The following is a 26603-nucleotide window of genomic DNA, read 5'->3' as shown; positions in this document are numbered from 1 at the left end:
GAGGAGCAATGAATGCACTATATTACGTCAGGGATTTCTAACTCAGTGCAAGGAATTTTTCTCGAAAGACGAAGAATACATATTCCTTCTAAAGGAGGTTTAATGGATCAAAGAAATCTTTCGTTCAGAAAAAAATTGTTAAATTTAAACAATGTTTACACGAATGATAACGAACCCTTCGAAATTAGTGCTGAATTTTCTGAAATGAGTACTGAATTTTCGTAGCAAACGAGTTTGACTAAGGGGCCAGGGTCTAAGCTGACACGAGTCACTTATGACACGTATTACGCCTTTTTTTTATCATGCTGCAAACATGTGACTTGATGCCAATTTTAAGCCCACATCACATTCTTTTTGAGAATTGCTGAAAGATTTATATGTATTTAAAGCGTTTTTGCGATCCACCATGAATTGATTCTTGACTCACCAGCGGATTGCCACTGATAGATTGGGAATCTCTGCTTCTCTACATAAAGTTATTCAGATGTTACGAAAAAAAAAACTTGTAAACAAATAGCTTATCAATCTTCCATCGCATAAACGAGATGACTGGAGATTCAAAATAAATTATTATACGAGAGTGACTTTCTGTTGTACAACCGGTAAAATCGAATGTATATCTTTTTTTTTATTTACGGCTTTAATTTAAAATTTTAAGAAAATACGTAATTTTTTTGTTCATCATCTGCCTAATTTCATCCATCTAGTTTTTTTGAATTCTTGTTTTCACAATAATTTTAAACGTACATCGAGGCAAAAATTAAATAAACTCACAGACATGATTTCTAGAATGAATTTTTTACATTCATTAAATTCAAGACATGAGAAATCACCTAATCTCAAGATAAAATTTTTTAAGGGTTATGATACATTCTATGGGAATATGGAATGTTTTCATATATGAGAAAAACTCTAACATCAGATTAGATCAAGCCATTCCAAAAAAAGTAAGATGCAAACTTCTAGAGAAAAATAAACTCTTTTGATGCATTTAAAAGTATAAAAGTGATGTGAATTAAAATGTAAAATTAAGTTAAGAAGGTTTGTATAATAATTTTCAAAATTTTTCCAGCCTACTTTTTTCAATTTTTTTAAAAAATTTTTTTAACAACTATATTTTTGTTGCCAAATTGGGAAAATAAATTTTATCGAAAACAAAGATATAATCTATAGAAATTGCGATTTTGAAAAATCGTCTGCAGTTGATGTTTTAAATTAACTAAATCGAATATAATAACTCATTTATACAGAAAAATGCAAACGATTTGTAAAAGCAGGATATCAGTAGAACAATATATAATTTTAACAATACACATTTAATAGATTCTTAAATATTCAATTATATTAATTACGCCGAAAACAATTCTTCTCTAACACATTAATTTGATTTCATTATGGAAGGGATCGCTATTTTAGTTTCATGGAAAGTGTAGTAAACTGTACTTTATCTACCTTCATTCAAAAAATAACTACTAGTAATAAGTAAGTAAGCAACTTTCAGTTTCTTATTTCCGAAAGCGACTCATTTTTGTGGATCAAATGCTCTTTTTTTATCCCTACGGATTATTTTATCTGTTGAAGAAAAGAAAGCTCTGTTTACCGAGACTAAATCACTCCCGCTCAATAGGATTTCGAAAATTGGTTACTGCCTGACGTTCTAATGAAACTAGATCATCCCTCAGCGATCCTTCGTAGAATTGCTTTCCCCAATCGACGACCATAAATTCCACTTAATAGACGGCTTCCATTTCAGTCTCCATTGCGGCGATTTCAAAATGCAATATCTTTCTCTTCCTTTGTGGCAGTATATAAAACAAAAAAATGGAATCTCTTATTAAGAAAGTAACTTAGTAGCGACTGGTTACAGGAAACAGTTGCGTGGGTATTAAGAAAGTAGATATATTAGACAATTTCTATTAGATTATTTTTATTGGCGTTTTCGTTCAGAAGTGTGATGTACAACCAATAGATGGCGCCACATTTACAATGATTGCTGGAAAATGATGTAAAATTCTTCCAACTGGAAAAATTATGTATTCTATTTGAATGAATTAATATATCAGAATTCAGAAATTATAAGAAAGCTCCATTTTAAAGAACTTTCAAGGTATTAAATATTTATTTTAATGCACTTTGTAATAAACGAATTTCTGAAATTTTAATTAAATTAGAGGAGTTTTTTAAAATTTTTTTTTCCTATTGGGAGTTTTTTAAAAGAATTCTTTTATTCTTATTCTTAATTAAAATAAAAACTGCTGTAAGTTTTTGAAATCAAAATCAAAAAAAAATGAAACAAAATTCAACCACCAGCAACTTGAAACATGGAGATTCATGTAAAGTCAGACATAAAAAATACCTCAAAAACTATTCATTATCAATTGTGAAAAATTTAGCTTTTTCAAATTATTGTAAAACTAAGATAAATGATATCTCTTGTTAAGCGAAGAAGGGAGATTTAATTATCGTCGGGAAAAACTTCTACTTCCTTTAATGATGGTGTTTTTTTTATTGGAACATTTCTTGATATGGTAAAAGTACTAAATTTTTCAGAACCTTTTTTTATGAAAATAAAATAAATCATTTAAAATTCCAGGATAAAATCATAATGAAATAAAGTATTTAAAGTTTTATAACTAAATCAACTTACCAAATTTATGCTGTAACAATTCCACAGATTGGAGTCTTGTCTTTATCAGTGTTCTGAAAACAAAGAAAAACCACTTTTATTTCACAATCAAGTATAAGAAAACTAAAATTTAAATATGAGAAAGAAATCTTTTCATGCTAAATGAATGAATTTTAGTTTGACCTTTGAGTCAAAATTGTAGACCTATGTATTTGAATTTTTGACTATTTTACGAATTTGGTCTCCAGATGTCCTTATTGTGGAAGTATATAAGAGAATTGAAAAGTGAAAGCGAGGCTTAGTGTTTGGTTTAATTTTATTGTGCTTTCATGTGGGCATCACATTAAACTGAATTTTTGGAGTTTAGTTGTTCTGTTTTGACTTCACCGCATTAAATAAAAATATTGCTATTCGAAAAATATTAAAAAATGTCGCGCTGATGTCATTGGCATAGTAATATTTGTAGTTTTAAAAGCAAAAGAAAAGGAGGGAGAAAGTCACTCTTTCACTTATACTGGAGCTTACAGCTATAATAAAAAAAATCTATTTATGAATTGGTGATTTTTAAAATTTAATTATTACGTTCACTGCAAATCTTTTAACTATATTTTAACATGTTTTTAAAAACGAATTTAATTTCAATCCTTTTATTAGCAAATAGAGAGTCGCTGAAATGTGTAATCTTTCTTGACTGTCTGGATGCGACACCTTCTGACTGCGAATAATTATAGCAGGAGCAACCTTTTCGAGCTCTCTGTAAATAGAGACTATAGTGATTCATATAGACTATAGTATCTCTTTTCAAAGCGACAATTACTGTTTACAAATTTGCATTTATTTAAAATTTCCCGCCGGATTACTCAAATAATGAAGGTTCAGCATTAAGTCTGTGAAATAACAATCATAGTTTTGTAGATTAATTGATAAATCAGGAAATATTTACGAGTGATTTTCAAAAGACTGAAACAATACGGAGACATGTTTTCGCATTTATATGGGATAAACACTTATATTCATCATAATACTTTCTTTGTCGATACCAAATACTTGAGGCAAAACAAGTTTTACAGGTTTGTAATTGGGAGTTGCTCCGATTTGAATGAGATGCACCGTTTTAACCCTTTTCTATTTCATTTATTACTAATTCAAAATGCAAAGGTAGCTGATGTATTTATTAAGGCGACAAATATATTTGAAGTTATAATAGGAAAATCTGAATGAAAACAATGCCTGCGGTGGAATACATGCATTTTCACTCCGTTTATACGTTTCTGTTTAAAATATGCTCATTCATTTATGAAGATATGTATATTTAGATATAACAATTTAAGTAAACACTGGATGTGACAAGAAACAGCTTTATTAAGCACTTTTAACAATGCACATTTTGAATTTTCAGAATTATTAAATACCTTTACGTGGATTGCAAATGATTTTTTCTTTCTTTCACGCGAATCGCTCAAATCGTCAAAAAATTCAGCTTCGAGGTTTAACATATTAAATGCTGCGTGAGTTTTACAAGGTTGTGCATGAGGATGAGGTGAATTTATTATGCGATGCATATATTGTTGAAATATTATATGCAACAGATAAGTTACGGCGAATAATCATGTTTTAACGAATGATAGAAATGCTCTAAATTGGAATATTAACTGCATTTATACTGCATGTTTTTGATTTTTATTTTAAGAATTGTTCCCCCCTGTGAAATTTATTATAGCTCAGCATCCTACTATTTATAGCATTTTTCTTCTCTGTTTTTGGTAAAAATATTTATTGCTGAATCAATAAGCATGTATGAAAAATACTTTTATTATGACTTTCTATCTTTGTCAGAAAGTATAGCATATTTATAGTTCAGTATTATTAAGATTACGAAACAATACAATCAATTCTTTTCTAGAATTCATTGCTTGATCACGCTTTTCGTATGGGATCAAAATTTCATTCAAATTTGTCAATTAACAGATTATTAAGTTCCAAGAGTAAGAAGTGTTTAGATTTTAAAAAAATTACATGCCATTTCCTTTCCGCATCAACAGAATGTAATTATTTTTTTTTATCAGATTACAATTATTATTTATTGAAATTTCTCTTTCATTCATATACTCAAGTTTTCATATTGCTTTTTTTGTGTCTTCTAAACCAAATGCATTCCATAGTTTGGAAATTTGTGCGTCACGGCTGAAAGATAATTGCAAGTGATATATCTTAGGCATAAATAAATATGGACTTAGAATCACGTGATTGAACATTCATTAAACCCTAAAAAGATTAAAAATATAAAACAAATGTCAAAACACGAAAATTTATTGCTGTCTTTGTTTGAAGCATTTTTAACCACGCATAATGTAAAAAACGTAACCATCCGAAGCTAAGAAGAAATTTCTGGAGATACATGAATTAAAAAGTAATCTTTCACTTACGCGCACGCGCGCACATACACACACACGCACACGCGCGCACGCAAGCACACACACACGCGCACGCAAGCACACACACACACACGCACAAAAAAAAAACCGTTACAAAGTAACTGCCCTTTGGAAATGCATTCTTTGGTAATGGACACATGGTATATCTCAATTTCTGTATCTGAAACCATTATTTTATTTGATAAGAAGTTCTTGCTCTTCAAGATGAGCTATAAAGTCCGGTGAAGGATAATTAATATTCAGATGTGTAATAACACTTGCACAGATACGATGAAGAATCGTTGCCAAATGAAGAGGATTAAATATTTTCCAAATATAACTTTGAATGCATTGAATATTGCTAGTTATAATCTATTTGTACTCAGCAATAATTTGACTCTTTTATATCGGTGGAAGCTGATGAATTCATTAATATATAAACAATCTAAAATTCTTGGTGTTTCATTGAGGATATTTTTTTTATAATTCTTTTAGCAGCGATTATGAATTCTTTGAAACTCTAATCCTTCCTTAGATCAATTATAAAACTACACAAACTCATTCTTAATTTTCATTCTAATATAGCATACGCGGAGAACACTTTTCGCCAATTCCTTTTGTAACTATTCGCTTGGTTCGATTGGAATGTTAAGTTTCAATTGTATTAAGGTCTCCATCCTTCGGCCACCGAAGTTCTAGAATTTGATTCCAAAATTAGCCAATTAAAATTTAATAACGATCTTAAAAAAACAACACTGGGTACAGCTCAACTCATTCGAAAGAATTATAAAAAAATCTTTTGCATTTCAAATGGAATTTTTGGCTGTTAATTATGAGTTCTTTCTTCCCCCAATCGTTTCTAAGGTCCATTAAGCTTGTATCTTTTTTTCCTATCGCCAATTTACCGCAGATATGAAGAGATCTCTTCGCCAGTTCATCTCGTCGTGTTCATTTGGCGCGGTGAGGACGCCGAGTCCCAACTGTATTTCATTCATCATCAAGGCGATGAAGGCAAATCTTGGAAGATGTGGGGCAGGGGTGGGTGGGATAAGAATTTCAAAGGCAGGAAGGAGGGTGTTGCGTGTGAAGAACCTTCACGAAAGAATGGGAGATAAAGAGATGCCGGAATGGGGGTGGAGGGCGCCAGAGAAGGTAATGACAGTAATGCAGTTTCTGGTAGATCCCGGGAGGCGCCCCCTGCAATCGCTGCTTTTCACGAGTCTGCAACTCGAGTGTGATTAATGACGGCTCCGTCCCTTTACAAATGATCTTCGGTTCCACCTCGACGCCGTACCAGAGCTCCTAATGGAATGTTAAGGTTCCTAATTTGCTTAAATTTCATCGCTGGAAAGGCGGCCCGATGCTGAATGTTGGAAAAGTGAACGCTGCTTCTCCGATCGGACTTCTGTCAACCTTGGGTTTTAATAGAACTGGGCCTGAATCTGGACGTGTTGATTCGTTTTCATAATTGCCATTTTGCAATTCGTTAAGCCATTTCTATTTTACCTTCTGCTTCGGTTTGTTAATTGAAACACTTTTGGAAACTTCTATAATTATGCAAATGAAACTATTTTGATTATTGAGAAAGGGCATTTTTAATTTTCCTTTCAATGCAACTGCAGAATTTGGTTTAAAGTGCTTGATTGGTTTCTTCTCTAAAAGCAGCATTTAATTTGTGTGGCACCTCACTACAATCAAGAGTGTTATCAACCGAAGTCTTCTCATTTTTTTAGAGCAAATGTGTTGTTCAGACGATGGTGAATGAAAAGCTTCAATTAAACAGGCTAGCAAATCTGAAACCAGAGGATGGTGGAGAAATGAATGAGATTGAAGATTATTTTATGACTTCTTTCTTATCCCAGTATCTGTACATGATAACTAATATTAACATCCCATAATTTTTAGTTGAACTTGGGTAAACTGGACTTGAGACTGGTGTAAAAATATGCAAACCTCTACACAACTATTTTGAATAACAGGTTTTCTAATTACTAAAAAGAAGCAAACCTTTGCAAATAAATTTTTAGTGATAATGATAACCTTTCAATTAAACACTCTATAGCATAACAAATTGTGTGTATGTATATATATAATATAATATATATATACTTCGATTATTTTCAAAATAAATATAAAATATATTTATTTTGAATAAATAAATATAATATAATTATTTTCAAAATAGATCTGAAACTTCAATTTATTTCACCTCAGGAGGCATAATTTACGTAAAAAAAAAAAAAAAAAAAGCTGTAAGAAATATATCAGTCTACATCGCGACACAAGAGCAGAAGAGACCGAAATTTTTCCCTCCAGTAGTTTTACTGAGAGATTTTGATAGGGATTCCTATGATACTTGTAGTCTTAGGGAAGGGAAACTAAGTATCTTTAAAAGAATGCTATAAACATTAAGGATTTTTATCTCTTCACTGGGAGTGGGAGGAAATGCTGAAACAAGGAATTTTACAGAGAGCGCGTATAATTAATTAAATAAAAAGTGGGAATTGAATAAGGAAATAAGAGACTAGTTTAGAATGAAGTTAATATGAGATAACTTAAGATAAAAATTTGGTAATTAACTAGGATTTAAATTATATATATAATACTCAAGCATTCAATTCTGTTTTACGATCTTGTCCACAGATAATTTATAATCTGGGAGCCTTCGATTAGATAGTTCAATCGAAGTAACTCATTTCTCCACAGCTGAATAATCCAATATTCTACATAATTTAAAATCCGAACTCTTCAGTAACTTTATGCCTTGATACTACATTCACTCAACCATTATGACCACATGTTCAAGATCGTAATGCTTCTATACTTCAATCAAAATATCCAATATTGGAGCAGTAGGAGTAATTCTAGTGGATATAATTAACTGCGGATGAAAATGTTCATATTCTTCTCTTGGAAACCCTCTAGCAACATTTTTATTAAAGGATAAGTGGGAAAATATTTGTCTCCACAGGTTGTGAGTGATTTTTTTTTTGTTATACAATAAAGGCGACTGCTTAGTATGATATCTATTTTGATTGGCTAGACATTCAATTCCACGATTTCATTATCGTCGAAAGGACAATTTGAGCAGATAACATTTTCAGCCTTATGAGTTAATATAAAGCATTGAAAGGGAGCAAAATATTTCGTAAAAAGAAAATTATTTTTATTATTTGTAAATGGAATAGTTATCCTTAACAATTCAAAAAGAACTTTCTTCTGTAGAACCAAATATATTACCGATCTCAGTACAAAGCTGAAATGACTGGATGTTGATCCGCAACTGTAGAGGTGATAGAGATGGTGAATTTTTTTTTTACCGATGATTTATAGTATACGCGGGTTGTGCATTCTAAATCTAAAAAGATTATGTATATTAGTGAAAACTGCAAAAAAAAAAAAAAAAATCATGCACAGTGTTATCTTTCTCATCAGATTGTAGTCCAAATGAACTGTTATCAGATGAGACGACAAGGTCTATCAAAAATTGTCTATTGCTGCAAAATGTGTGCCAATAATGAAAATTATATAGGCCAAAAAACTTTCAACATTCATAATTCTAAAAAATTTCAGAAAGATCTGTAAAACTAAGGATGATTAGTTACATAGTTATAAGATGCCTACAGTTTTCACCATTGAAACGCTTTTTCAGTATCTGTAAACTGGAGAAATCTCCGGGTTACGGTGGCCTGGTGGTAAGGTTTCGGCTTGTGAGCCGTAGGGTTTCAGGTTCGAGACCCGATTCTACCGAAGAACCGTCATCTAAGGGGGTCTGTTGCACGTTAAATCCGTCAGTGATAAACGTCCTCCCGCTGGTGTGGTGAGGTGAGGAGAGGGAGGTGCCAACCCAGGTATCGTCCTCGTCATCCGACCCTGGTTCAAAATTACGAGGTCCGTTCGAAAATAGTCCTAGTGTTGCTATAAAACGGGACGTTCATATAACTAAACTAAACTGGAGAAGTCTCCAGTTTACAGATTCAATGAATGGAATGAATACATTACATTCGAATAGAATGCAATGTTTTGCAGGCCAGAACTTTGGACCTAGAGTAATTAACTTTTTACGTAGTTATTTTTTTGGATAATATGGACTTATCAAGAAAGGCCAGTTTCAGAATTTTAGATTTTTGATCAATAGAAATGTTAACGCTTTTCTTCGGTATTTTTCAATAATTTTATCGCACGAAAACTATTTTGATACAGTTTTAAAATAAAAAAAAAGCTTTTAGTGATGTTAGTTTTTTTTTTAAGTTTGCTAAAATTTACAATTTTTTTAATAATGACTTTTATTGCTTTATTAAAATTCAACCAATTTTATTTTTTTACTTAAGTATTTTCCCAACATGCTTTTTCTTTTCATAAAGTTATGATTAAAAAAAATTCTAAACCGAATTTTCCTTTTCTTTTTTATAAACTTGGTAATTTTTTTTGGCTGCTTTCTTTGAGCAGACTTCATGATGCAATCAAATAAAATCAAATGAAAACAAGACAGTCTAAAGCATTTTCATGCTGCGATGTTTCTGATTAGATTTGGCCTTTTAAAAACATTAAAATATATTTGGGTAGTAAAAAAGGTACTCATTGCAATATCTGAAAATTATTATTGATAGTTGTGGAAAGATGTATTGATATCACAATATTGATTGCTACCACATCCATTTCTAATAATTATTGAATTTCCCTATTTTTATGCCAAAAATTTTTTCCCATTTTAATTTCAATCTGTTTTCAGATCTTCTGAACCAAAAATCAGGAAAACCTTCAAGAGACGATTTCCTTTTTTGAGTCAAAAGAAAATCTAATCGTCAAGATCTAAAAAGAATGAAAGCAAAAAGACAAAACTTAAAACTTTAAACTAGTTTAATCTGTGAGCGAAAGGAAGGAAACTAGTTAAGATACTCATCTATATGCAAAAGCAGGAAATCTTCTAGTTAAGGAAGAGAAAGCTAGAGTGTCTCCGAGTTCTATATCTGGGTCTTTCAAAGAAACAATAACACTTGAAAGGGCAGGTCGGAATATTTAAGGAAGAGCGGAAAGTGCATTATATTAAACAATGGGTGGCTCTGAAAGTAGAGGGAGGTAAAATAAACTTAAATCTTTAAAATTAATGTTGTTTCAGAAATAGCAAAAAGTTGCTTATTTAAGTTCAGCGAAAGGGGATTGGAAATATAAATCAAACCTCTTGCTTCGACTTTCCCCATTAAAAAAAAAAAAATAAAAAATGATTTTCTGATAGAAGAGAGCTGGCTTCATGATCAGGGAACCATTTCTATGAGTTTTTGGTGGTGGATGGGTGGGAAGAGATCCTTACACTCTGCCACATGACACATGCCAAAGGAAACGAACAAGTTAGAAATCTAATGCTTTTTGTTAGAAGAAAAGTGTCTTGATTTTAAACTGTAACTTAATAAAACTTGTCTTTAAAATAGAATGTATAATAACATTTAAGATATTATGACGAAACTGTAATATTGTTTCCCAGCACAGTTAGTTCCATCACAAGAAAAACAGTTTTATTGACAGTTCTATTGCTGCTGATCGGATTCTGGATCAAAAACCCCTGGGTTTGGGTGGAAATTTGGCAATCATTTGGCGAAAAAATGAATGATACTAGAATCATCATGGATTTTAGCGATAGGACCAATAGGAGGCGAATTATGTTGATTCTTCTAGAATTTTCTCTGATATAAAAGGTCGGTAGACCAGGACGGAGTCAGTCGTAAGTGAGACTGTGTTTAGTCAACAACGAATTAGTTCGGCGAAGCGCAAGTGTTTGCAGAACTTGCACGCACTTGCAGAACTGATTCATGTTTTCAGAAGTGCTCTTTGGAATTTCATTTCCAGAGGTTGCGACCTGATTGAATTGGTTGTTAAATAAAAATCTTAAATTAGAAAATTTTCCCTCATATCGAATAAATTTTCCTCTAAGCATTTTATCATTCACAATTCATTTTCGCATGATTTTTCATACTATTTTATCAAATGATATTATGACAATGTTTAGAAATTTAATCTGAATAAAATTTTATTAATTTGCTGACAAACATAATTCTAATTATAAAGAATTATAATAAAAAATTTTAATGTAATATTATAATTTTGAATATAATCACAGTATAGCTCAATTTAAAAATGTTTTTGCAGTCAGTGGTCGCATGTCCTGACTAAATAAGAAATTCGTCCAGCATAAAAGATACTGTATTTACTGTCACTGACAACAATGCTTATCGAGAATTAGAATACCTCTTTGACATTCTCTGAGATGCTAATTGGGTACATGTTAAAATATTCAGAAATTTGCAGCCTTATTAAAAGTTTTATAATAATATTTATAAAGTATCCACAAAATATATGCCAAATTAGAACAGATTTTGTATAATGAATTTTTGTGATTAAGGTAAGACTTAATATTGGTTTAACCTGAATTATTCAATAACAAAATATGAACAAGAATATCATACCTCGGATGCCAGCCTAACGCAGGGAACCAAATTCCTGATCTAAAGGAATTTGAACTCCTCTACTAAGAATTGCTTCATAGAAGTTTCCAAATACATAAGTTACAACACGATACTTTATAAATGATTCAAAATTTAAATAGTATCTAAATCTTCAGCAGTAGTTGCCTTTAATAAGAATTAGGCTATCATAGGTCTTCCATGTAATTTTTTACTTTATACACTTCAAGAAGCTCCTGAACATAATGATCTAATGATCTAGTATTTCGATATGCTTAATATTTTCAAGGATTATTCTAAATAATAAAATATTCATAGATGACTCTCACCTGGCACATAAACATGTGCACTGGCTAGGGATTATATTTTCTTTGCTATATCGATTTCAATCGCTTGACACAAAGCCAACCCTACGGGATAAGCCCTCGATAAAAAAAAAAAAAAGATTAGAAAAGACCACAGCAAAGACAGTTATGTCTAACATTCATCGTGGCAGAATTTTATCGACGGCATTGTTGACGTGCCGTTGGTTCTTTGCGTGACACAGCCCCTCTCTGTTGTCACGTGTCGTGCCTCCTCCATCAAAGGAAACTTTAGTGACTGATGCGACTAAGCCCATCGCCGATAAGAGGTGCCCACTTAGCGGATTATTGCCTGCCCCTTTGAGACACATTCCATCGGGCAATGGCCACTGACGAAGCACCCGCGATAGAACGTGACAATGTTGGGACTGATACTGGAACCTCGTCTGTTACTCATCCGCCCTAGTTTGTGGCAGCGGCGAAAGTCGGTTCGTCTCCCGTGGGATGGAAAAGTGGTGCAGGTCTTTAGTGTCTCATATTAGCTTGATGAAGATTTGTATTCTGAATTTTTATCGTTTGTCGTTTATTGTTGTGATGTTTTGGTAGTGGAATTGGATAATTTTTATTATTCTCGAGCAATTGGTTACGTTTATTACTCTCGAGAAAGCTTAAGTAGTAGAGAAAAGGGTCCATTTAATTTTTTTCATAAATCGGGGGGCTTCGTATTTTTCCAAAATAGGGTTTGTTTTTCGAGTAGCTTTGTAACACGGGAAGAAAATTGTTTAGAAATTCTAGAAAAGAATTTCTGTTTGTAGATTTTAAATTGTAAAGACCAACATTTTTAATGCATAAAAATAATATTAATATGTATTAAGACCCCTATAACTATTGCATATCTGAACTATCACATTTAAGCACTTGGATGAATACTTTTTTCGGATTCGGAGAACCTTTGTTTAAATTAAAGATCCTTTACTTTAAGAAATTATTCTTTTATAGCTAAGCAAAGAATGAAATAATTCAGCATTGAATTTTTTAAAAATATTCATGATAAAATTTAATTGTAACTCATTAATATTTTTTTATTGCAGAAGTTATCGATAGAAGGTAGGCCTATATGGTACATATTTTGTGGCATAAGTATTGAATGGCCATGTATGGCTAAACAGCTTATGAATTTGGAAGTTTTTTTCTAGAGAAATCAGGAGATTTACTGAAGTACTAAAACCTTATGATCTGGATCTCATTGATTTACAGATGAAATGAATGATTCTATTCAAAAAGTATAATTCCAGCTTTTGTTTCCGTAGCTGCTGTTAAGGCATACAATATTTTTTATGCTGCATTATATAATAACCAATCAAAGTAAAAAATATTTTGAAAACGAAACAAATAGTTTCGGAATCGCAACTAGAAGTTATTTCTTATTCAAACTGAAACCAAAAATAGAACAGGAAAAACTATATGTAATATAGGGATTACTAAGGGAGAGGGACTGCTTAGATAGTTTCTACCCCTTAATCGAAATATTTGATTTCGATTTGAGGATAGATTATGTCTTTATCGAAGTATTTGATGATTGCAATGCTTTCTTTTTTTAAATTTCATATTTTGTATAATTAAAAGGAAACGAGACTTCAGTAAAAAACAACAACGAGTTCAGTTGTTTATTCCAAAATATAAAATTAAACTAAAAGTGTTAAAGTGTTTCTTTGAAATGTCGTTTTTATACTAATTAATATCTAAATTATACTTTTTAATGTTGATAAGTATTAAAGGAAATATTATATTTACTATTCAAGAATGAGAATCCCAAAGGGATATTTATTCTCTCCTATTTTTCTAATAAACAGAACATTACTGCGAAAGTATTGACAACTCATAGCAAATAGTCTTTACAATCAATTTATTTAAACGATCTACCCAAAGCAGGTAAAACTAATCGTTAAATATAACATAAACATAAACATGTTGAAAGAATTATATTCTTACACAAAACAAAATATGGCTGCCAAATATTTTTTGATTGTATAAAATTGAATGTTTAATCCATATTTTTAAAATTTGTTTTTTTAGAAATTGCCGTTCAAATGCTGTCCTTGTGATCTGACCTTAATTAAGATTAAGTCCTAAAATAGTTCTTAGGTTGCCTGAAAACAAGATGGAAATATAATTAAATTAGATTAATTTTAGAAGTCTATTTTTGCTAAAGCTTTTTCAAAAGAATACCTCAAAGAGGAAACAAAATGTTATAAAAATAATGTTTCATTATTAATTAACTTTAAGTTTGATGATTTAAACGGTAACAATTCGCTTTACGATGAATTTTTATAATTATCAGATAGATAAATCACAAATAACTGTATTGCCAGCATGTGCTATTCAGTATTATTATTGATACATAATAAAATTTACCGTATGATGACTTGAACCATCAATTCAAAACAAGCTTTATTTATCTTCTATGCATTTAGTTTATTTTTATTAATCAAAGATTTTATGCTTTTGATTAGAAGATAGCCGCCGTGTAAAGCAGCGAACATTTGATGTGTTAAAATTAAATTTTAATGCAAGACAAAATCGCTTTTGAGACATATCTTCGAAAACGTTGTAATTATGTCGTCCGAATTGACTTCCTGACTTTTGATATGACAATATCTACAAAAAGCGAGGATTCAAAATTGCCTCTTTCCATCGTTTGTGTATGTGAAGTGATATGAATTGATTTTCTAATTCCAGTAATTAGAAACAATTTCTATTTTAAAAAGGTTTCATATTATTTTAAAACTGAAATCTCAGTATTTTATATTTAGTGCCTTTATTCTATAAAATAATAAATAAAAAGGATATTCTATAAATTATTATTCTATAAATAATGATTAAAAAGGATAAGCTATTCTTGACACAAAGATATGCTATTAAGATAGCTTGTTTAAAATATAAGAAGAAAAATTATATCAAGTTGATTAATTATGCAATCTTTACTGTTATTAAAAATTGCATATGAGACAAATATAATAAGACTTGGAAGAAAATAGCTTCTAATTACTAAATAAATGAATTGGTAATATTAATACTAATTAATTAATAATACAAATACATTGGAATTAGGTATTTTATTTTTAATTTACTAGAATCCGTTTCTTTTCTAAGCTGAAAGATAAATAGATTTTAATTAATGATTAGCATACAATAAAATCAAATTACAGGACCATGCTAGTGAAAAAAAATTACGATGAAAATGTAGATATCATACTGTTATGAATTTACTTTTTTCCGTCGCGGGGGTACTTTTCGATTTACTGATCGATGAAATGAACACAGTCCTTTAGTAACAGACGACGACTTTTATTACACACGAAGAGATCAACACAAGGACGACGAATACACACAGATAACAAATATATGCAGCCGAGGCAAAGACAGGCAACACACAGCAGCACCCTACAACAAACAGTAGCTTACAAGTTGTAAACGGTAGTAATAACAGCCACAGCACACAAAATGGCGAGGCGGAATCGAGCAGGATAAGGAATCTTCATAGCTTCACTCTACGGTCTCTCCAAACGGCTGTAATTCTCTACAGTCTCCTCGCTTTAGCTGTCTTCAGCTGGCGAAACACTACTACACGACCAGGTACTCCACACACGACACGATGCTGCTTCTACAATAAACGCCCGGACTCGGCACACAGATGAGTTCAGTAACGGCCGTTGCTTCGTTTCCTCCCGACGACTCGATACACGACTCCGACTGTCTACGATTCCTTGCAGCTTGAGACTGCCGACCTTTTATAGTTCCAGGGTGGCGGGCCGAGAAGATACGGCCAATCAGTCGTATCTTGATTCCTATTGGATGGATCACTGAAATTCTCAAAGTTTCCAATAATATCTATTTTGTCACCAAAGTCGTCGCCAAGTAGCCAAAAGGTCACCAAGCTCTGAGACCACTGACGCGGCACCCGATCAGCACCCACAGGGCTGATCGCAAAACGTCTTTCCAGTCATTGAACTAACCGTGCTGGGAAGACGATATAAATTCATCAAATGTAATCAAGATGTTTAAAAGTAGAAAATGGTGTTTCTAATAATACCTCACTCAGGGAGAATAAATAGTTCAATATAGAAAAGAATTCTGTGATATTTTTAAGAATTATATCATTCTCTTAAAACATTTTTGAAAATGGATGTATTTCTTAATTATATGTGACAAAAATTCATGTAAGATGCAAAGCAGTTAAAGCTGTCTTACATATTGATGTTTATATTCTCAAAAATAATTATCATGCTATCTTTGATTCTGTTTAATACAATGAACAAAAATTATTAAATTATATGATTCAATGAAAACTAGAAACGTTAATTTACATAAACAGTTCCTTTCTTTTTATTTCGTATACATTTTTAATATTCCTTGTTCCAAACTGTCTTAAAAGTGTATGATCTTTGATGAAACATTTAGAGAATAGAAGTGCAGTGTAAGCTGAACGTAAACAATACATTCTTTTCTGATAAGTAAAATTCTATCTCCCTTTGGCGACCAGTTAGTTTGCCAAAATTAGTAATTATTAAACATTTAATTTAAATATTTTGTGAAACTTGATCTTAATGGCCAGAAAAATGTTTTTAAATTCAAATTTTAAGGATATAATTTTTGCTATTTTAGAAGCATCGCATTTTTTAAATTTTCTGTCTCTATCATCGTACGTCTGTTTATATCAAAGAAAAGAGTACAAATGTTAAAAAAATTGTCCTACTTTAAAATTTTTCGCCAATACTTTGCTCTGAAATGAAACCTTAACTGTAAGTATAACAAACATTTAGTTTTACTAAACATATACCTTCTACTAAAATATAAGCTATATGAATAAATAAGCCGAATCTTGATCATCCATTCAAGGAAATTCTGACTGGTCTATGTGCCTCTAAGATTTATTAGGTCAGAGTTTTTGATGAAGTGATAAGTACCCCTGTGAGAAAGCAGTTGGTACTGTTCCCCTCATTATCTAAGAGTGTGACCTTGAGAAAAACCAATGTGAACTGTGGCCTTAATGAATGGAGGGAAATGGAGATGAAAATCTTTCGGTAATTCCATCTTATTAGCAACTCTGCCATCCTGATTGTTAATTAAAAAACTAAAACATGATTAATCACCAATAAATATGGACATTTTGTTTTTCTCGTGTTCTATGCTATTGTATATTCACATTTTTACAATTTCTTTCCCATTATTTTTTTACTATATACTATTTAATTCTGTTGTTTGACTGACTTGAATGTTAATGAACTTGATGCGGGTGCTCAGTTTTGCTCTTTGCTGGCTTAATAATTTATTTAATATTTTCCTAACAGATATGTAGATTCGCGGGAACTCGTCTTTTTTTCGTTAAGGCTGGGAAAAACAGTATATTAGTTGAAAGAATGAAAATGATTTGAGCTTCACTTCAATATTGAAATATATTGTTGTAAAATATGCTTAAAATATCTTAAAAAATTAAAAATAAAATTAATTAAAATAAAATATTAATTATATGAAATTAATTTAAAAAATCTACATAACAAAAATTGTTATCATTGGGAAGAAATATATATATTTCTGAATTTTAAGATTCAAAAATTATTTTCGGACTTCAAGCTTTCAAATAATTTTACTTTGATTAAAATTTTAAAAAACTCATTCCTAATTGTACATTTCCATTCTCTAAAAATCTGTGTATGTCTAATTTGATGAGAAGTAGAAATACAGTAGCAACAATTAATTTTTCATTTAAATCTTCATGAGTTTCTTACATTATATGCAACAAAGTGATTCATTTCAATTTTATGCTTTTATCTAAACAATAAATATTATTTTGTCTGATTTTCGTCTTAAAAATAAACTTTAGAAATGTGACGAATTTATTTGTTTTCATTTATTTCATAGAAACTCTCTTTAACCAAATGATATAACAATCTTCTATAATAACTTTTTTTAAGCTTGATTTTTTTCAGCGATTTAATATAAACATTTATTCTAAATTCTTCCTCAAAAATTAATTAATACTGAATAAAATCTTTATATCACAATGCGTAGGAAAATAAATTATCGCAAACACTTATTTAAAAAATTACTTCGAAAATTTTATGTACTTAATAACATTTTTTTTGCACTAAAATTCGATACATCAACTTTTAAATTTTTCTAAAAACTCCAAAAAGATAAATTGCATCACGTTCATTATTTGACATTTTCTCTAGACTTCTAATAAGTGAATTAAATATAAATTATTTCTTATTTTCTTTCCTTTCAAACATTTAATGAGATTTTTAATTATTCATTTAAAATTACGATACATGCCTTAATAATAAATGCATAATTCATATGATATTATATGCTAATTTATTTGCTAATAAAAAAGGACCTAGTCTTTCAGAAAAAGCTTTATAAAGGAATAGTATTAAAGAATTCATCTATTTTGAATAACATTCTTTCTTTTGTTGTTGTCAATGTTAAGTTTTAATAATGCAGTTAGCTTGAAAATGAGTTTTAGTTTGAAAATATTTAATGTATTAGAATATAAAATTTTACATAAAAATTGATTTAAGAATAAATACCTAGGAAAATTGTTGTGTATATAGTAATTTTTTTTCAATTAAACGCTTTGAATTTTATATTGTAAATATTTTTTTCTTCATTTTTTTTATTTAGAATTTATTTATTCTTCAAACAAAGAATTTTTGTTGTGAAAAGAGCGCTAAATTTGAAATATAACTTGAAAAAGTATAAAAATAACGCAATTGATATCGATAACAATAATTCTCTGAATTATTTCTTTAACTTCAGAGGATTTCTGCATTAATATTTAATCACTGTTTTCTTTTTCATAAATTCATAAATTCTTCCATGGAAACACTAAAGATAACCAAACGATTACATTTCAAATAAAAGAAGAACTATTTTGTTCGAAAATTTTATGAACTAAAAACATTTTTCTGCATTAAAAGTCGATCCATCAACTTTTAATCTCTTCCCAAAATTCCTAGAATAAAAAAAAAAAAAAAAGGTAAATTTTTATCGTTTCCCCTCTCCACACACTAAAACATTCCCCTCGACTCTGCTTTTACCTCGTAAAACTTCAATTATTTCTTACTTTTCTTTCTTCGTGAACATTTAATGAAGAAAAGTAAAGAAAGACTCGCGAGATCTCCTCTCCTGGACAAAGATTGAAAAAGAACGATTTTAACAAGCGCCAAGTTCGAATCGGAAGAAGAGATTAGATGCGCCTGCGAAAAGAGCACGTCTAGACCATTGCATTTTGCTCGTAAAATTTCATTCGAAAAAAGACGTCGATTTTTTCCCTTTTTTTTCCCTCATGCGCCCTTTCCTTTCCCCTTTCTAACCCTTTCAAATTCTTTTGCACATTTGTCCGAAGAAAATCTTAGTGGATTATACTTGAAAGGAGAAACTAAATGCACACATTCCAAACAAAGAAAAAAAATTGAATCTTAAAAGTTCAATGATACTTCTTCTCAAATCCAGACTTAGATGATTTAAATAATTACAGACCTTTTCTCCCTTTTCTGACAAGTTTCTTTATACTTTTTTTTCTTTTTTACTTGTTCTATTTTTATTTTATTTTCATTTGGCGTCGAGACTTTTTAATTGAGAAAGAGTTTCTCTGAGAACGGGTATTTTAATTTTCTGCCCTACTAATTCGGAAAGCTTTCGAAAGGATCGTGATTTTCGATTTTTTTTCTTTACTATTACTACCGTGTTATGGTAGAGATTTAGCGAATTCGTATTCTTTTTCTCCTTATTTTTCGCATATTTTTCTTCAAGATAATTGCATTTTATTTTCGCCGAAAGCCTGATTACACCTTTATCCGATCCGTGAAAGAATTTGAATTATATGACAAAAAAAGGAAAGGCCCATTGATGTTTTTTCTCTTTTAACTTAGTTAATGCATTTCTTTATGTCAATGATACTTTTTATGATAATTTTGTTTCAAAATTAAGGCTTTTTAATCCCCTCTTTCTTGCTTTGATCATTTGTTTGTTCTAAAATGTGCTTATTTTGAGTTTCATTAATGCTATAAGTGAATAAAATATAATCAGAAGGTGAAAAAAAAAAGCTTTTTAAATTGTACTGGAATACATAGAAGAATTTTCATTATTGAGCTTTATTTATTCATTTAATTAAAAAAAATTCATTATGATTGGAAATTAAATTTGTTGTATTAACAAAATTCATTAACTAAAGCAGACAAATTTCGAAATTATCCTATTTTCAATTATTACCCAAACGATACTAAATTTAACGTATTTCCTCAATTCAATCTGTTACTTTAAGAGTGGAATATAATTCAGCGTTTGTATGTAGAGTTTTATACTTGAAATTCAAAAATAAGAACTTTCGTAATGTTTAAATGCAATCGACAGAAAAAATTATATTTAACCAGCGGGAAAGTTTCCTCAAAGAAAATAAATAGCTCTCTAATAAAGTTATCACAGTTAAAGCCATGCATCGCAATGGCGTACAATAGTTACAAAATAGTAAACGTTGGCGTGAATTTAACATTTGTATTGAATCTATTGCCTGATTTTTGGCGATAAATCTCTGCCACGCGGAGTATAGTATCCGAAAGTTCAATTTATATTTTAGAACATATTTTTCCCAACTGATTGAAATAAGATTGAACACATAACTACATTTGAAGTACAGACATTACATACCAAATTTGATATATTTACGTCTTTTCATTTTTAAGTTATTGCGTTTACATGTAACTGAAAATACAGACCGACAAATGGTCAACCTCTTGTTAGATTCAGCTCAAAATTTGATAGGTGTCTACTCTATAGATTTTGAATCTATGTACCGAATTTCATATATATACGTTTTGTAGTTATCGTGTTAATGTATATTCGGATAACCGGACTTTTCCTGAACGGGGTTCATTTAAAGTTTGATAAAAATCTAAAAATTTGGTGTTATGACTTTATATTCAATAGCATTTACTAGTACAAAGCATTTACTAGTTAATAATTCGTATTTACTGTAAGCCAATTGAATGTGGGACAATCTCTGGAATAAATCTTAATTAGAAAGTATGCGAGAAAATTTTGGAGAGACCAATCCAGCTGGTACTATAGAGAAGACCAAAAATAAATAATTGAAGATTTATTTATTATTCAGTATTCTAAAAAAATACCACAATTTATCCGAATTTGAACATTCCACGAACCATTTATAGCATTACGTCAATCTCTTGCTATTCCTAACAACATTTGTTTTCTTCTATATTGCCCGCATGTACTTGGTAAATGGGCGAAACACGTCACCTTATCTTTACTAAACAGACAGATCCAATTCATGTCATTCAGTTTTATATACTCACCGAGCGATAGAAATACTCGTAATGGATCATTTACCAGTAAACTGCTTAATCGTGAGACTTGTCATTCGGACAAGTACCTGCCAGTTCGAATTGGGATCATATTCACTCTTTGTGCTTTCATAACGTAACAATGGTAACGATTCGGGTTTGAATGTTTATGGAGGACGGCCTAAATGAGTCACGCAATAATAACATTTTCCGATTGCTTGCGTCTGAATTGCGTTTGGAGTTCAACAGAATGTTTCATGATTCAACGGTGACAATTGTTAGTTGGATTTAATTAATAGATGGATCGCCACTAATTCTCAATGCCTTGTAATTTATTGGTTCTATATAAATTCAAATACAATTGCTTGCATATGAGGAAGATAAATTTCGCCAAAGAGGCATTTTGCTTCTCTGCACAGTCTTGCAGTTTTTTTGTTCTCATACCAAAAAAAAAAAAAAAAAAAAAATTCCTTCTTTATTAGCTAGTAGTGTGGAACTTTTTTTGGAGTTCTATCTCAAAAACAAAAACAAAACAACGAGAGTAATCTACCAGGAATTTACCAGCGTACTCTTTATTAAAGGCCTTAATTTGCTTTGTGCTAGTGTTGCCAAATTTGGCGTGATTGAATTATAGCGCTTAAATGTATGAGAAAATATAGAATGACAAACGATTAGCTCGGCAACAGTCAATATTTTCTTTATAATAGAAAACTAGTTTTTTCATTAAATGAGGCTCATTCTTTTTATTAAAACTTGGTTTATTCTTTTTTTAAAACTTTTTAGCAGCGTTATAATATTGTTACAGAAATCATCCGGTGAGTATATGGAGAAAGAGGTTCATCACATTCGATGATCTAAGACGTCGTTTTATTTCACGAATATACTGGAAAAAACTCACAAATGTACATACACGTACAAAAAAACAACATTTGTAGAACTAATAACAAAAGCATACTGCATATCGCTAAATCGGAAACAATAATAGCCATTTGCTATCTAAAGCTATTGAAAGTGAGAGAATCTTTGTTTCAGTTTTTCGGGTTTATAAAGGTTTTCTGGCAGGGAGTGGTGTCACATGGAAAAGACAATAATAACTATTTTATTTGCTGTAAGTATAAATTATTGGCTAAATTCTGAATAATGCATGTGTCGATCTTATTTATGAAGTTAAATTGTTATCAGTCTGCGTATTCAATAATCTATTTAGATAATAAATTTTATCAACGTAAATATTTATTTTTGACAATTAATGGAAAATGGATAATGATCAAATGGGCAAATAATGAGACACACTTTCGAAAGCAGTGCTTTTCAATATGTCCAATGTATACATATTATTATGAATTTGCAATACCGCATTCCTGACTCGCTAGTCCTTTCGCTGTAAAGAGAGATTTGCAGAGGTTACCAATGGGTGTTGAAAAGATTCCATATACTTTACTTTCGATTTTAGTGATAAAACTACTATTAAGAGACAAAAGTGAAAGTTCTAGAAAATGCAAGAATTATGACTTTATCTCTATTAGGAATCAAGATTTAGACATTGTTTTGGAGAATTCTGTACACCATCTTTTTGGGAGACTAAACCTTCTTGTGAATCCTGTTCTTTCGTTTTTATTAACCAACGTGTTAGATTTCTTTCAGCATGCATGCATCTCAAGCTTTTCATAAAAACATGTATATCAAACTTTTTCAAATCGCGTTGAAAAATGTTGAAGAGGTAAAATATCCGAGAAGATTTTTCTTACCAATTTTTCAAAATGCAAACTAAAGTAGTTAAAAAGATCATCTTGACTTGCAGGATTCCATTAAAAATTACTTTATTGAATCGTTTGCTTTTTAAATATTGGACCAACAGCAAAACATTTCAGTTGAAAAAATTTTCCACCCAAAGAATGTTTGCGAATGGTGACATTTAAGAAATTCTTGTATGTTGCTTAAAATGCATTGCAATCTCCTAAAAATTCCTTATCCGTTTTGAAATTGTCTTGAATTGAATTTGAATTTGTTTTTGAATTGAGTATTGTTGGCTTCTTTATATTAAGGAAAGTAAATGAACTAATAGTTATCTAAATAGTAAATGTAGTTAAGAGTTTGATAGTACAAACATTTAACTATTTTTAAATTATCAAAAATCCCTTGAAATTTAAACTTATATAACTTTATAAGAAATTCAATTCAATTTTGTTGGTTTTAAATAATTTGCATTCCATAATTTTTTAAAGGATTTCTAGAAAAAACTTGGAAAGTTGCGAAAATTAATTAATTAAAAATTAAATTTAGTTCAAAGAAATAGAAATATTTAAAACTCATAATACTCCTTTTACATAATAAGGTTTCCAGGAAAATATGAAAGTGATAATGAAACTATGAGTTTAACATTTAATTTCTCAAATATTTACAACTAAAAAGTAATTACCGTGAAAATGTTTGCGAAATATTATTTTCTTTTTTATTAATCTTCTTAGTTTGTAATTATACAACAGGTTATTACAAATTTAAATTTGTATAGAGAAATAAAGCTCAAGAAAAGTAATTACTAAACGGTTACATTCATTCTTAATTTAAAATTAAATGCCTCATTTTTTTACTTCTTCAAAATTTAGAATGCAAATTAATTTTGCATTAATTTTTTACCTAACCACCAATTACCTTAACTAGTATAATCACAACCTAATTTTAGGATGTTGTTATAATGAATTAAAACTCATGAAATTCTTTATAAATTCAATAGTTAATGACTGGTAAGCCACTAAAATAAATACTAAAGAAGCATCCATTTGATGCTTTGAAAATTAATAATATGTTCTTTTATAATAAAAGAATTATTTTCTTTAAGCATTTTTTTTCTTCTTTAAGCAAACGTGAATTCATTTTATAGCAATGGAAACTATGTATATTTAAGATAAGCAAGCATAAACTCTTGTACTTTCTTTGATGCCTGTTCACCAGTTTCAATTAGTAGGAACTTTATTTGCCTTTTATGTTACTTTTTTTTCACATTTCAGCGATGATAAATATTTACTGAAAAATTCTAGAGAAATTGAGTAGAGTATTTTTTACTAAAAAGATTTCTTAATTAAAATGCATAAAATAGGATTTGGAAAGTGATGTTATATTTTTTTGTTACTTTATAAGCATAATTATTGATATATTTATTGTAATTTTATTGACTTGACGATTTTGAAACCCAAAAGGAAAAGTATAATTTAAACTTCAGTTCATCCCATTTAATCCATCAACCGCCCCGATTCCCTTTTTGGAATTTTACATACATCATTCGGTGCTTAAATATATATTTGTTAAGTTTGATAGTTTAAGTTTCATTCGAAATATCAGTCAATATTGAGTGAAGCTGATAGCGCGTATTCTGTGTTTCGTTTCTATACAACAAGCGAACAAATTTGAAATTCGTCAGTAAGTTGAACAGAATAGAATTGTAATATTTGAAGCATTATAGTTTTAGTTTTGTTTTTGAATTATAATGAAGTACCGTCTATCAATATGTAATTTAGAGAGTATAGTAACAATCTGTTATTTACTCAGTCTTTTGCTTTTTTTAAAAATCATTTTATGATTATTTTATTGATCATTTTATAACGATACTCTTTTTCAAAAATATAAATATTTTCAAAACAAAACATTGTTTGAATATAATTATAATGTTATGTTGATTCTTGTATATATATATATATATATATATAACCCAATGGGAAAAAAATGACAGTTAATGTATTAAATTGATATATAGATTACAGTACTAGGATGTTATATTTAAAATAATACCAAAATCTTTTGAAAAGAAAAAAATATTTATTGACAGATTAATATTCTTGATTATATGGTATTTAATTATAACCGAGAAAAGAAAATAGCATTTTGCAAAATGTTGTCCACTTTTGCTTAGCATTGAAATTTCCCGTGCACACCGATTGTGTTGGACAAAGGAACGAAATCCTTGAGATAGATTTTGAATCTGAGTCGAAACTTTTCGTAAAAAGTGGCAATCGATTTTCCACTACTTATAAAACAATCGGAAAAAATGGCTTATGTTCTAGAACAGAGAAGAAAAATTCACTCTTGGCATATCTGGCCCTCTCTCCAAAGTCAATTCCCATTTATTTGCAGTAAAAACATCCTGCCTCATAGTTTTGCAACTTTTCAAGATTTTCAATGAAAGAAATAGGAATGTAAAGAAAAATTTAGATTTTAGTTCCAACCATATAGGTCACCACTTAATTGTATAATTTATTGATAACAGATATGGTTAAAATAGGTTGAAGAAAAGTAACTCAAACTAATCCTTTAACCACATGTTTAATTATAATATTTCATCTGAAAAATGATACTACAATTCGTTATTTCTATTGTTTTTGCTTATTTTTCTAAATTTTTAATAAGAATCTGTTTGGATATAAACTATGTTACGTTGAGTATGATGTATCAGAAGTCTGTATTTACTGATGCCTTATAGTAGTAATGTAAAGAGAAAATCAGAATTAATATAAATGATTAATCACTGTAATTGTTATATTTATATTACTAACCCTATCCATTTTTTACTTTATCATATACGAAATATACAAAGAGAACGAATTATAAATGTTAAAACATTTGAACTAGAGATTTCTATGAATTTCCAAGTTCCATATCTCCTTACGCCCGAAAAATACATTTCTATGGATTCTATAGGTCTGTGAATATGATAATTTAAAACAATCTGAGGTATATTAATGAAAGTTGGTATGTGAATTTAGTATCAAATTTGCAGATTTTTATTAATTTTTGAAGAAATTCATTCAGAAAAATCTGTCTGTCGACAACAATATTTTAAAAAGTGAATACTATATTTAAAATTCAAAGAGATCTAGATGGGTAAAATTTGGTACGCAGGTTTAGCATCTACATATAGATCGGTAGCACATCTGGAACTAAATCTGCGACGTGATTGATCGTCAGTAGGTCTGTGCTTTCACATACATGTAAATGTAATAATTCAAAAATACAAAGACTGAAATAAAAAAAAAAACATTATATGCGATTATGTGACTCCAGTCATATTCCAATATTAAATTTCATTTTTTTCAATCGGTCTGAAAAAGAAATCTAAATTACATATTTGATTTTAGAATACTTGAGTGCTAAGCACACTGGAACGATTAATCTCAAAAGATTGCACACTGGACTTACACGCCAAAGACTTTCGTAATAGTTGCTTGCCAATGTCACGCATTTAGTACACAAATAATAGTTTTCTTAACTATACTGAGGGTCCTGAAGTCTTTTATGCCAAACTTTCAAAATGAAAATCTGAGCATTGATAGTATTTACAGCATTGCCTAAGGTATACAATTTTATGCAAGGAGATAGAAACTTTATTAGAGAGTGTCCCAGTACGTTCGGAGAGACTTTTCGGAGAAACCTATATCCTACTAGTT

The 26603-nt window shown here is 30.0% G+C and overlaps 1 protein-coding gene across 1 annotated transcript in view; it reads right to left on the bottom strand.

Annotated features, from left to right (window-relative positions):
• The window catches only part of LOC129962731 (leucine-rich repeats and immunoglobulin-like domains protein 1), a 328024-nt gene that overhangs the window by 17281 nt on the left and 284140 nt on the right, over positions 1-26603 (bottom strand). Inside the window, exon 6 of the mRNA XM_056076691.1 lies at positions 2648-2700. The gene's annotated coding sequence lies outside the window, so the exon portion shown is untranslated. The remainder of the gene's footprint in view (positions 1-2647; positions 2701-26603) is intronic.

Source organism: Argiope bruennichi, chromosome 3, assembly GCF_947563725.1.
Source record: "Argiope bruennichi chromosome 3, qqArgBrue1.1, whole genome shotgun sequence".
Classification (NCBI taxonomy): Eukaryota; Metazoa; Arthropoda; class Arachnida; order Araneae; family Araneidae; genus Argiope; species Argiope bruennichi.
Note: the sequence above shows the minus strand (reverse complement) of the source record. Positions and strands in the feature narration are given on the sequence as shown.